Here is a 13,091-nt window from a genome sequence, read left to right as displayed (position 1 = left end):
CAACCTTACCCTGGGGATATACAGGGCTCGAGGAGACGACCCCATTACTAACGATGGAGAGAGAAGACTTCGAACCCGAAGAACCCTCCCAGGTTCAGGCCGGTCCATGGGCATCGAAGTCCAGTAACCCTTTTGACGAAGATTGGGTGCCCCTGTATGAACCGTTACTTCAACAGGAGAAGTTTATCCCCAACCTGATTGACGTTTCTATTCCGTTACCACAGTTAAATAAAGAAGACAAACTGTTTTGTTCAAATGCGTCTACGGCTTTATTTGGGATGGGGGAGGCGAAGAATAGCGGACCCTCACACATCCCCACGCTTGGGGATTTTGGTAGCTGGAGTCCAAAATAGAAAGTTTCCAAATATTTCTCCATTAGTATCTGTATCTTTAAATTAGCTGTGCAGATATTACCTACATCTCTACCTTTCTATTCTCTCTTTCAGTGAGAGAGAATGTTTTGGCCACCTAGCAGTGGTTACCTTAAATATATTGCAGACTGTCTGACTCAAATAGGGCTGGATAAAAGGTCTCCAACACCCCCCCCCCAAATTTCATCATAAATTGGGGGAGCATGGTAATAGAGAGCACTAAGAATTTCAGAGGTAGTGCATGAATTTTGAGAGAACAACGCAAATATAGGGATGTTCCCTGACAACGCAGTCCTGCTGCTGGCCACTATTTTGAAATCTTCACAGTCTTCTAGAAAGCAATGGACAAAGTACACCCCACAGACTGCAAGTGGCCTCCCAATATCTTTTTCCCCTCTTTTTCGTGTTCCCGTGGTAAGAAATCCCCCTCTCAAAATTATTTTATATATTTTTATATCGAAGGGCCTGTTTTCATTCACAGAAACATCCAGGAGCTGTTGTTGTTGTTGTTGTTGTTTAGTTGTTAAGTCATTTCCGACTCTTTGTGACCCCATGGACCAGAGCACGCCAGGCCCTCCTGTCTTCCACTGCCTCCCGGAGTTGGGTCACATTCGTGTGGGTCACTTCGGTGACACTGTCCAGCCATCTCATCCTCTGTCGTCCCCTTCTCCTCTTGCCTTCACACTTTCCCAACATCAGGGGCTTTTCCAGGGAGTCTTCTCTTCTCATGATACGGCCAAAGTATTGGAACCTCAGCTTCAGGATCTATCCTTCCAGTGAGCACTCAGGGTTGATTTCCTTCAGAACGGATGGGGTTCTCTTTGCAGTCCAGGGGACTCTCAAGAGTTTCCTCTAGCACCACAATTCAAGAGCATCCATTCTTTGGCGGTCAGCCTTCTTTATGGTCCAGCTCTCACTTCCATACATCTCTATTGGAAAAACCATAGCTTTGACTATGTGGACCTTTGTCGGCAAGGTGATGTCTCCCTTTTTTAAGATGCTGTCTAGGTTTGTCATCGCTTTCATTGCTGGAAGCAAGCATCCAGGAGCTGTAGCTTTCACATAATGGAGGTGGCATCTCTCTCTAGGCCAACCGGTCCTCAAAAACCAAACCAGAAGTGACCATCTAGGCATTTATTCTGCTTCGTTATCTATTCTAAATGACTCTTTTTGCTATTTTCTGGCCTGGTATGGCCTGTGCTGAGGTCCTGGACTGGGTGTATGTGAAAATTTTGCCCTCATATCTGCAAGACAATCCCAATCCACATTCTAGAACAGTGGTTTCCAACCTTGCGTAACCCAGATGTTCTTGGACTGCAGCTCTCAGAAAGCTAGTGGTGAAAGCATCTGAGAGTTTTAATCAAAGAACATCTGGAAATCCAAATTTAGGAACCACTGTCCTAGAAGGATGCTGTTTTAGAACCAGTTCAATTGACAGAGAGATGTCATTCCTTTCTCCCACAACAAAAAAACTTCTACAATTCACTGTAATATTGTTCTAGAGCAATAAGGGATTTCCCAATGGCAGCCACAAGGGAAGGGAACCTCACATTTACCAATTGACTCCACACACATGCACAGTTTTATTGGCATTAAATGCTGTGATGAAATGGTAACAGTGGAAATTTTACTGCTGCAGTAATAGTATCAGTTTCCAAATATTAAATTCTCAAAAACAAACAATAAACAAACAAACAGGCCCCAGTTTATGAATGTAGGAAATTGTGCTTTGGCATCCATGATTCAAAACTCTTAGAAATGACCCAATATTTCTGCACAATATCATACCCACATTACTAGCAGGAAAAAGGATGCCAAGCTCTGCATAGCAAAGGGTACCCTGAATGTTGACACTACCAAAGGCAGCAGTCAAGATGGTCTATGGGCTACCTTCTTGTGCTCACTGCTGTTCACAAAGTGACATCAAGCAAGGGAAAAAAACCCAGCAGGTGGATCTTTGTTTCTCACCCAAACACCAAGCAAGCTGTTTTTCGACAAGTGTGAATTACAGTGGACACAAGGTTGTCTGCTACATCTGTGCCAAATGTAGTGTTGACCTGAAGTCCAGTTTCAAAGTTATAATTCTTTTTATTTGGATCGCCCCCCTTTTTAGAATTGTCTTGTTGAATGTTGATTTGCTCTGCTGCACAATAATTAATATAATTCACAGCATTTTGTGAACAGTGCAGAATTTTCCAGTTTCCCGATGTACAGAAACTTCAGGCTTCCATACATCCCAGTCAGTAAGACCGACAGCAAGGAATTATGGATGGTTGTCTCTGAATGTCTCATTTACTCTCTTTACTGTCTGTCACAGCCACACCCACACAATTATTTTGTAGTTACCCCCATTTTGTAATTGCTGCTAAACAGCAGCACACTAGCTTCAAGCCTGATGTTTTGGCCCTGAAGTCATCTGGAATGTCATGCTGATGAGCTGGCAAACCTGCTAATAACATTTTCCCTCTGGACATGCAATTCCTTCAAAGCTACTTGTCTGAGAAATCAGGGAACAAATACATTGGTCATATACACCACCATTTTTGTCAGGATGGGCAAGTTTGAATTAGAATCAAAACTCAGTAACTGCATGAATTAAAGCTCAACGCAGTGAAACTGTTGTGGAATCATACTTTCTGAGCAGGGAGTTGTTTTTGTTTTGTTCCGCCAGGCGGGGCGGTTTAAATTTGCTCTGGTCTGGCATTGGTTTCGCCTGCTTTCTGCCCAGTGTGATCAGCTGATTCAATGCAAAAGGGGGCTCATGGGAATTCCAGTTTCCCTCATCCTCGTCTCCACACGACATCTGTTTTATTTTTAAAACTTCAACTCAGCACTGGAGCAGAGTCTCCCTAGGGTGCTTAGGAGAATTGAATAGACCAAAAAAAAAGGAGCGAGAGAGGAGAAAATTGTCAATTAGCACCTTGTTAGCACCCTGTTAAGGCAGCTTCTTCTGTTAGAGTTCAGCACACACCAAGTTCTCTGCCTCTGCCTTGCAAATTGTACTCTGGACTGCCGCAATGATTCACCCAAGGGAAACCCAATTTGCTAGATCGTGAATGCAGAGAAGTAAAACCATATCTTCCCCCTCTCTGTAATCGCATTCTTAGTCTGTGTTTATTTCTAGCTGACCACATACACACCCGTGCACACACATTTGTAAAAGACTGAGGTAAACTTATGTCAGGAGAAACAGATGTCGTTTACAGCTTAAGAGGCCTTTGCTTGTAATGTTTGCTTACTGTGTTGTCCACTATTGCCCTATATTGTCCTGACTGTTTCAATATTACAGTACAATCCTCTCATTCTCACTGGGTTTGAGTCAATAACTGGATGATCTCAGACCACCTTGTGTGCTGAGGGAAACAAATTTCTAAGCAAAGACTTTGTGATTCATGGGTCTGCGTCTTGAGCCCCTGAAGCACGCCATCTATCTCCCTTAGGACTCTGCTTCTCTTTCTCTCTTTTTCCTCTCTTTTCCCAGAACTCTCCTCCTCCTTTCCGATCCAGGTAAATCTGGGTCAGGGCTTGTGACTCAGAACAGAGTCTGGAATTGGGAAGAAAAAAAACAACAATCCCAGGACTGTAAAAATGCCGCCTCGCCCAACTTCGAACCCATGGCCAGCTGAAAACTGTGGATGGCTCTCTGGCAGAAGATGCTGCCCCACATAGCAAGCCCGCAGAGAGGGGATACACCTCCCGAGGGGGATGAAGGAAAGGACCACCAGGCTGAGTTTTTGCGTTGTGTGTTCGAGGAAGGGGATGTCAGGTGATTAAATGTCATACAAGAAAGTCCCTCAAGGGCAAAGAGTTACTCCCTGGCAGGGAAATGAGATGATTTCAGCTTAAAAGATGGTGGTGGTCGCTGAAAAGCTGAAGTGACTGATCCACACAGCACTGCTGGCCGTAAGCTAAAGCCAGGCAAGTCACAGAGCCGAGGAACAAAAATAAACATACAGTTTTGCTAAATGTAACCAAAGAGGACCAGCATCATCGGGTCCGTCATTCAACTGCCAAAACGAATCGGCAAGAGGCCGCCGGGAAAAACACACATCGAGGCAAAAAAACCTGGGGCTTGTGCTCTGTGGTTTGCTCCTCAACGAATGGTAATTAAAGGTATATTTCAGGGCTTCCAATTATTATTATTATTTTTTAACGGCAACAACTCCCCAAGCCAGCAAGAGAAGCTTCTTCCTTGAGAAGCCATGGAAGGAAAGGAGGGAAAAGATGGTGCACAGAGTTTTTCTCATTGTTGATACCAGGAAGCAGCTGATGGACATTTTGCGTACAGAAACCAAAATAACTTATATAAGGTTAAGTGCCCTCTTTCCAAGTCATCACCAGATCCAGAGGAGCGCAAATGGAATAGGCAAAGGCCAGCCCATGACATTTTGCTGCCTGAGGCAACGCAGCAGATCCTCTCAAATCCGTGAATAATCAGCAAATCCACCCAAATTGGAAAGTTCATACATAGTACCCAAAGGCAGCTAAGCTATTCTGGCACATAAAGCAGAAAATCGCCACAAGCACCTCTCCATGTCCTTATCAGTAAAAAATACATGCTAAAGCATGTAACTAACCAACTAGGGCCCTTTTATGACAGCTTGAATCTGCTGCCTGAGGCAGTCCCCTCATTCCGCCTAAAAGTAGGGCCAGCCCTCTGTATGGATTACATTTGGCATTAGATGAAAACATTCCCTTACCACGCTAACACACACATACTGTCCTGGATTTTAGGGGACATGCTACTGTTCCTCAAAGCCATTTAATTTGCATCTCTTTTTTTCATATTCGGCGCTTTTGATGATTTAGCAAGTGTTTTATGATCTGTGGCTTTTTAAAAGAGTGCTTTTCAGGACTAAGCTGCGGGCAAGTGGTTTGGATCTTTAAAAAAGCAAACTGAACACGTTTAATGATACTAACCCTATGTGATTTTGGCTCATTGAGAACCCAAAAAATAGCTGTGGTGAATCACCACAAAGGTCTGCCTAGTCCAACATCCAGTTTTCTACACTGTCCAACTAGGTGCCTCTGAAAATTTGACAAGGGGGATATGAGGAGTGGATTCTCCTAGTCTTTTAGGGTGGCCGTACATCTTTCTTTCTTTCTTTCTTTCTTTTTCTTTCTTACTTACTTACTAATTACTTATGTATGTATGTATGTATGTATGTATGTATGTATGTATGTATGTATGTATGTATGTATGTATGTATGTATGTATGCATTTATTTATTTATTTATTTATTTCTATTTGAGAGGACCATGCTCCATTTGAAATAGAATTATAATGCACCTCACTTGAGTTGTGAGAAAGACAATGACCAGGCACCTTTCATACCTGCTCAGTCTGAAGCGCAATATTCTTTTTGAAGGTTGTCAGTCTGGCTGCAACCTTCTCTGGAAGAAAATGCGCTCTACGTGGGGCTACCTTTGAGGCTGCTGCGGAAACTACAGGTGGTGCAGAATGCTGCGGCCAGATTACTCAGTGGAGTGAGAAGATACCAACATATCTCGCCCACTCTGGCCGCATTGCATTGGCTGCCCATCCGATTCCGCATCGACTTCAAAATGTTGATGCTTACTTGCAAAGCCCTAAACGGTTTAGGACCTCAATATTTGGTGGAACGCCTTCTCCCACCTAGATCTACCCGTGTCACCCGTGCGAGCCAGGAAGTGAGGCTGAGGAGCCTGACGCCGAGAGAGGCCCGGAAGGAAAAGACCAGAAATCGGGCCTTCTCGGCGGTGGCTCCTCGCCTCTGGAACAACTTACCTCCTGAGATTCGCGCGGCTCCCTCACTGGGCATTTTTAAGAAACAATTGAAAACACTGATGTATAGGCAGGCTTTCCCAACAGATAATCCCTGATGATTTTTCTTTTATATTCTTTGATTTCCATTTTTGTCTATTTGTAATGTTTTAATAATTTTATTGTTGCTCCAATTGTAAGCTGCCTAGAGTGGTCTAGTATGACCAGATAGGCGGGATAGAAATAAAATAAATAAATAAATAAATAAAATAAATAAAATGGGCTACCCTAGTCCAGTGCCAAGCGTCTGCACAGCTTACAAGGAAAGTCCTGATGAACTAGGACCTCAGCACATGTGCAGAGATAGCAGATCCAGCTTATGGAAGCCAGACCACGGTCTCTGTCCATGCCCACACCTGTTAACTGATAGGCAGGCGCAGGCGCAGAGACAACCAGCACAGTTTTCCGGAAGGGAAGCCAGGCTGCTGTCTCTAAAGATGGCGGCGGTAGCCAAGGAGGAAGAGGAAGAGACTGTAGCACAAGGTAGAGAGGCCATGGGGGAGTGGTAAGGGGGCAGAGGACAGGCTTGGGGGGGGGGGAACAAACCAGGTAGTTCAGTAAATTGCTAAAAAAAGTTCATTGGCTTGGTTTGGTTTAATTCATCAGTTTCGACAAATGCGAACCAACCCAAACCAACGAACCAGTGAATTTTGAGGAACTTCCTGCGTTTTTTTTTGCTCATGTCCATCTCTAGTCAGGACAGGATTAAGACATATTGAGTTCTCTCTCTCTCTCTCTCTCTCTCTCTCTCTCTCTCTCTCTCTGTCTAAAATATCTGTATGCCACCTTTCTCATAAAGAATCCAAAGTGGCATACAGTATTAAAAGAAAAAAAGTTAAAAGTTAATAACAAATTATTATAATATTTAAAAAGCATTAAGCAGATATATTAAAACTAATAAATAAGAGCAACTTTAAAAGCTTAAGTAAAAAAAAAACCAGACTAAAATAATACCTTCTAAAAATCATCTTGGTCAGCTAGTCCAAAGCCTGCCTGAAAATAAAGGTTTTCACCTGCTTGTAAAAGGACAGCAAAGATGAGACCAGCCTGACTTCCAGTGGGAGGGAGTTCCAGAATCGGTGTCCTTTCCTGTGTCCCCATCAGATGTACCTCTGGGGGTGGTGGGACTGAGAGAAAGGCGTCTCCTGATTATATTAATACCCAGGTAGGCTCTTAAGAAGATTTATTATGGTAACTCAGTAATAAATCTTGATTCAGTGATAATATTTGGAAGCTGATGGTAAAATAAGGCTTTATAGTTTATTTAGATTATGTGCAAATCCAGCACTGGCTAATATCCTTCACTTCCCCTGAAAGTAGCAGGCTAGTTCAGGGCATGTAGGCCAAACTGTCTGCAACAGAGAACAGATTACTGGTGCACCCAGTCTCCCAGCTCAGCCTCTCCTTGCTGAGGCTCTCGCCCAACTCTGCCTCAGATTAGGGCCACAGCTGTAACCACCCATTTTGGCAACCAAAGCAACCAGCACAGAATGTGCCCCCCAAATCAACTTTGGGATTCATGATGTCAAAATAATGCAAGATGCAATTACAACACTGAACACTTTGTGAACATCTCCAGGGGAAGCCTGGTCTACCTATAATCTGATTAGACAGCCTTACATCTGGATGATACCTCCTTGTTTAGTCTGGGTGAGAGACCAGGTCTACCAAGGCTTAAGTAGACCTCCTCTCTCCAGGGCTTGGCCATCTCATGAGAAGAGAAGACTCCCTGGAAAAGAACCTGATGTTAGGAAAGTGTGAAGGCAAAAGGAGAAGGGGATGACTGAGGACGAGATGGTTGGACAGTGTCATCGAAGCAACCAACATGAATTTGACCCAACTCCGGGAGGCAGTGGAAGACAGGAGGGCCTGGTGTGCTCTGGTCCATGGAGTCACGAAGAGTCGGACATGACTAAACAACAACTCCAGGGCTTATACTAACCAGCTTTCCTCTGCTCCCCATTCCCTCCCATAAGCACACTGGCCTTTTGTGACGTGGTCTACCACAGACCAGGCTGCCAGTTCAATCTTGAAAGTGTGAGGTTGGGGCTCACCTTCTGGATTTCGTCCCCTGGGGCAAAGTCCAACTGGCAAGGAGTTTTATGAGTTTTAATATATAGGCTTAATGCTTTTTAAACTACAGCCCCAGTTCTGGCAGTGCTAGCCACTATTTCTTCCTGGTCAGCTGACCATCCACCATGGGAACGGATGCTTGATAAGATCAGGGTCTTTTGCTCTTAATGGAGGAGATGCTTCACCAAAGTACACTCGGGCTAAAAGGGCCTTCATGCCTAGAACTGGCCTTGCTCAGTGTGGTTGTGTGGTATTTTTCGTGACTGTAGACCAGTTCCTCAGATTCTTAGGGATATTTAGCATTTCTAATGGATAGCAGCTTGGTGCTGAGCTTGTCACAACTGAATGGAAATGCCTAGATTGGATACTGATAGCAAGGCAAAAGGGAACAATCTACTGTTTATTATTTAGGATATCCATGTAAAGACAGAATCATAGAATAATGGAGCTGGAAGGGACCTACAAGGCCATCACATCCAACCCTCTGCTTAGTGCAGGAACCCAAATCAAAGGATATCTGCCAGGTGGTTGTTTACATTTCGCTTGAATGCCTCCAGTGTCATACCTCTCCTCACCTCCTGAGGGAATTGATTCAATTGTCATCATTGTTATAAAGTACAAACAGTTAGGTTTTTCCTGATGTTCAGCTTAAATCTGGCTTCTTGTTGTTTGAATCCATTATTATGTGTCCTGCACTCTGGAAGGAAGAATTTCTACAATTAATATCAAACCCTTGAAGGCTGACTTCCATGTTTGATGGTCTGCCCCTCTAAATAAGGTGGAGAAGTGAGAAGAAAACAGAACGTGGCCTCAAAGAGAGAGACAGAGGATAGGGGAAGGAGGGAAGTTTAGGAGGAAGGAACGAGGCCTGAGAGTATCAATCTACATGTAGATCTAGAAAATAAAGGCTATCTGTCTGCATATTGCGCCGTTTTCCAGTTCAGATTGCTTGCTACATCTGTTAGTGCTCTCTTCTAATATGGAGAAGTGCTAAATACTACTAAACAGAGAAGATCCACAGGGCTGGTAGTCTCCTGCTACTCCTTCAGCTTCTGTTTGGGCCTTCTTTTCTCTCCAAGGAGATGTTAAGGTGGCCTCCCTGAAGGGGAAAATTTGATCTTGGAAGAACGGCCTGTACTGTCTGACTCTTTCTACCGTGACCCTTGGGGGTTTGGGGGGGAGACAGTCAGACTGTCAGAGGCAGAGATGGAGAGGAGTCGAAGGACTCACTTATGAGTCAGTCTCTGGCCAGCTCCTCCTTGTGTTCGTTTCCTTGCTTGTTTGTTATTTCTCTAACAACACAGACAAATTCCATGTGCTGCAGAATGGTGTTTGCATTTAAAAAAATTAAGGAAGAATTCAAAAGAGGATTCCCAAGGACTTCGGTAATCGGCGAGCAGACAGGGTGGGGAACGAAGAAGAGCAAAGAAGAGATTCAGCCTGTCTCAGGCAACCCAGACTTCAGAGCTTGGAAAAAGTTACGTTTTCAAATAAAGTTACTCTACTCTCAGCGATATGATACCTTCTGATGGCAGAAAGTGAGGAGGAATTAAAGAACCTCTGAGGCTGAAAGAGGAGAGTGTAAAAAATGGTCTGAAGTTCAACATCAAAAAAACTAAGATCATGGCCACTGGTCCCATCATCTCCTGGGAAATAGAAGGGGAAGATATGGAGGCAGTGACAGATTTTACTTTCTTGGGCTCCATGATCACTGCAGATGGTGACAGCAGCCATGAAATTAAATGACACCTGCTTCTTGGGAGGAAAGTGATGACAAACCTAGACAGCATCTTAAAAAGCAGAGAATCATCTTGCCAACAAAAGTCCGCATAGTCAAAGCTATGGTTTTTCCAGTAGTGATGTATGGAAGTGAGAGCTGGACCATAAAGAAGGCTGACCACTGAAGAATTGATGCTTTTAATTGTGGTGCTGGAGGAGACTTTTGAGAGTCCCCTGGACTGCAAGGAGAACAAACCTATCCATTTTGAAGGAAATCAACCTTGAGTGGTCACTGGAAGGACAGATCCTGAAGCTGAGGCTCCAGTACTTTGGCCATCTCATGAGAAGAGAAGATTCCCTGGAAAAGCCCCTGATGTTGGGAAAGTGTGAAGGCAAGAGGAGAAGGGGGCAACAGAGGACGAGATGGTTGGACAGTGTCATCGAAGCGACCAACATGAATTTGACCCAACTCCGGGAGGCAGTGGAAGACATGAGGGCTTGTCATGTTCTGGTCCAATGGGTCACGAAAAGTCAGACACAACTTGACGACTAAACAACACTCTCATGGAGCCTTGGGAGAATGTGGGAATTGTAGTGAAAAGCACTGCTTTATTTGGTGGGGGGAGAAAGGGTACGGCTCCTGTGTCTTTTTGCAGATGTATGCTAGGCCGAAGTCCTACAGGCAGAGCAGAGGCCACCCCTCGGTCCTTCCAAACAAGAAAAAAAAAGCTTTCACTGGTGAAGGCCTGTGTTCACTCCACCATGGTCCATTGAGGGAAAAGGTTTCAACCAGAAATCCAGTTACGCCATGTAGATATGGGGGTTGTGGTTGCGACATGGCTTTGAAAATAAAACAAACAGACATGGGCCGTCAGTTCATAAATTTAGTTCTCCGATCAGGAAGATGTTCTTCTCCAGTCATCTGAGGGATAGGAATTTGGCACACCAGTGGGGTCTGCTACACAGCTGTGGCAGCGCAGGGCCTAATTATTTCCCTATATATAAAACTTGATGGCTAACATCCCGTCCCAGGCTCCCAGCGTAACTGTCACATTTTAGCGTGACTGAATCAACAGAATCCAGTATGAGGTTCTGTGAGGAACCAAGTACTGTACTTTACAATATGTTTCTTGTGGGCTTCAAGGGTATTATCCCCAGTGTGATGAAAAAGGTTTCGCTCATAGTTTGGAGAAGTTACTTTTGAGTAGAGGGAACTACAGATTCCAGAATCCCATGCCCATGGCTATACTGGGTCAAGATTTCTGGGGGTTGCATGCCAAAAAGTAACTATGTTAGGATAACTTGATATTTTGGAAGACTATATTATTTTTTTATTTATATAAAATAATATAGCATTCTCAGAGACCACTTTAGAGAAACAATTGTTATGAAGATTGTTAGTAAAATCGTAATTGTGCCGTTGAGTCAATTCTGACTTGTGACGAAGCTTTCCGGGGTTTTCTAGGTAGAGGATATTCAGAAATCATTTGCTCTCCCTCTCTTCTGGGGGCGGGTCCTGGGACTGTGCACTTTGCCCAAGGCCACACAAACTGTCTCTATTTCACATGAGCACAATGGGGAATCAAACTCCCAACCCTCTGCCTCTGCAGCCAGAGACTTACGCCACTTAAGGGAGACTTAAGGGAATCCCAACAGGACAGAACACAGCAGCTCATTTTTAGACAAGGAGAGGATGAGGGCCGTTCCGGCCTTCACCGCCACTGCAGCTGTCTCAAAACATTGCTGCTTGTGCCAAATTTTGATTCCTCAGATAATTACTGGAGAAAATTGTCTGCAGAGTAAACTAAATTTATTAACTGGCTGCTCACGTCTGTTTTGTTCTTTTGTTGATAAGTCTGTTTGCACCAGTGGTTACAAGGCTAAGAGACAGAGAACTGAGAAAATGTTGCCTCAGTCTTTTTTCACTTAGAAAAGTTGCCGCTGTTTAAAAAATACTCAGCACTGGAAATCGAAATTATAAAAAGATTGGCTTGTCTTATGTAACTGATACAAGTCTTAACTGAAAACCTAAGTATCTCTTATATATCGGCATACAGTATTGTATATCCTGTTCCTAGTATTTGTAGCTCTGATGATGTTGTTTCTGAAATCTTCAATGGCTTCATAATTTCTCGATTTTCAGTGGGAGTCTACATTTTTCATTTATGCTGTTCCAAGTAGCTTTGCAGCAGCCTATCCTGTTTTCCTCAACAGGGTCTGTTGAGTCTTGTAGCCCATTTGTCACCAGAGGTCCAGGGGCTAGCAGTGATGGTGAACCTATGGCACGTGCACCACCAGCTGGCACGCAGAGCCCTCTTTGCGGGCATGCGAGCCATAAGTCACCAGATTGCTACTGCCCCCCCTACGCGCAGCCAAACCCAAAAAGGTGGCTGCATCCGCGGTGCTGGCGCTTCGACAGGTAGATCCGGAGCAGCTGGTGCCGGCGGCAGATCCGGAGTGAGGTCTCGAGACACCTCCATGCCTTGGATTCCCCCTTCAGCTGCCACTTCCAGTTCTGGTACCACCACTTCTGGTTTCGCTGCCATGGCACACTGCCCACTGGGTTTTGTTTTGTTTTCCAGTTTGGGCACGTGAGCCCAAAACGGTTTGCCGCCACTGGGCTAGAGCATCTGATGCGGTCCTTGCTGACCTGGGCGACAGCTGATCTGGTCTGGACGTCTGTTAATACTTTCTCTTCATCATCAATGGTTGGTGGACGGAGTTGGTCTGGCTTCTCAGCTAAGACCTGTCTGGCTTGGGAGACCCTTCAGGCAGCAGCACTACCGGAATGCCTACTCCCACCAAAATCTACCCGTATCACTCAATCTAGCCAGGAGGTAAGGCTGAGGAGCCTAACACCAAGGGAGGCCCGGAAGGAAACCGGGCCTTCTCGGAAGTGGCTCCTTGCCTTTGGAATAAACTCTTTCCTTGGCCCCTTCGCTGGGCATTTTCGAAAGCCAATTGAAAACTTGGCTGTTTAAACAGGCCTTCCCTCCAGCCACTATTTGATTAATTTTTTCCTTTTTTCCAGCCACTATTTTATTTTTCCCCCCTTTTTTCTTTCCATTTTGAACAATTGATTATTGATGTTGTATATCGATGTTATATTTAATTTGTTTTATTTT

This window comes from Pogona vitticeps, chromosome 2 (genome assembly GCF_051106095.1).
Source record: "Pogona vitticeps strain Pit_001003342236 chromosome 2, PviZW2.1, whole genome shotgun sequence".
In the NCBI taxonomy this organism is placed as follows: Eukaryota; Metazoa; Chordata; class Lepidosauria; order Squamata; family Agamidae; genus Pogona; species Pogona vitticeps.
Note: the sequence above shows the minus strand (reverse complement) of the source record.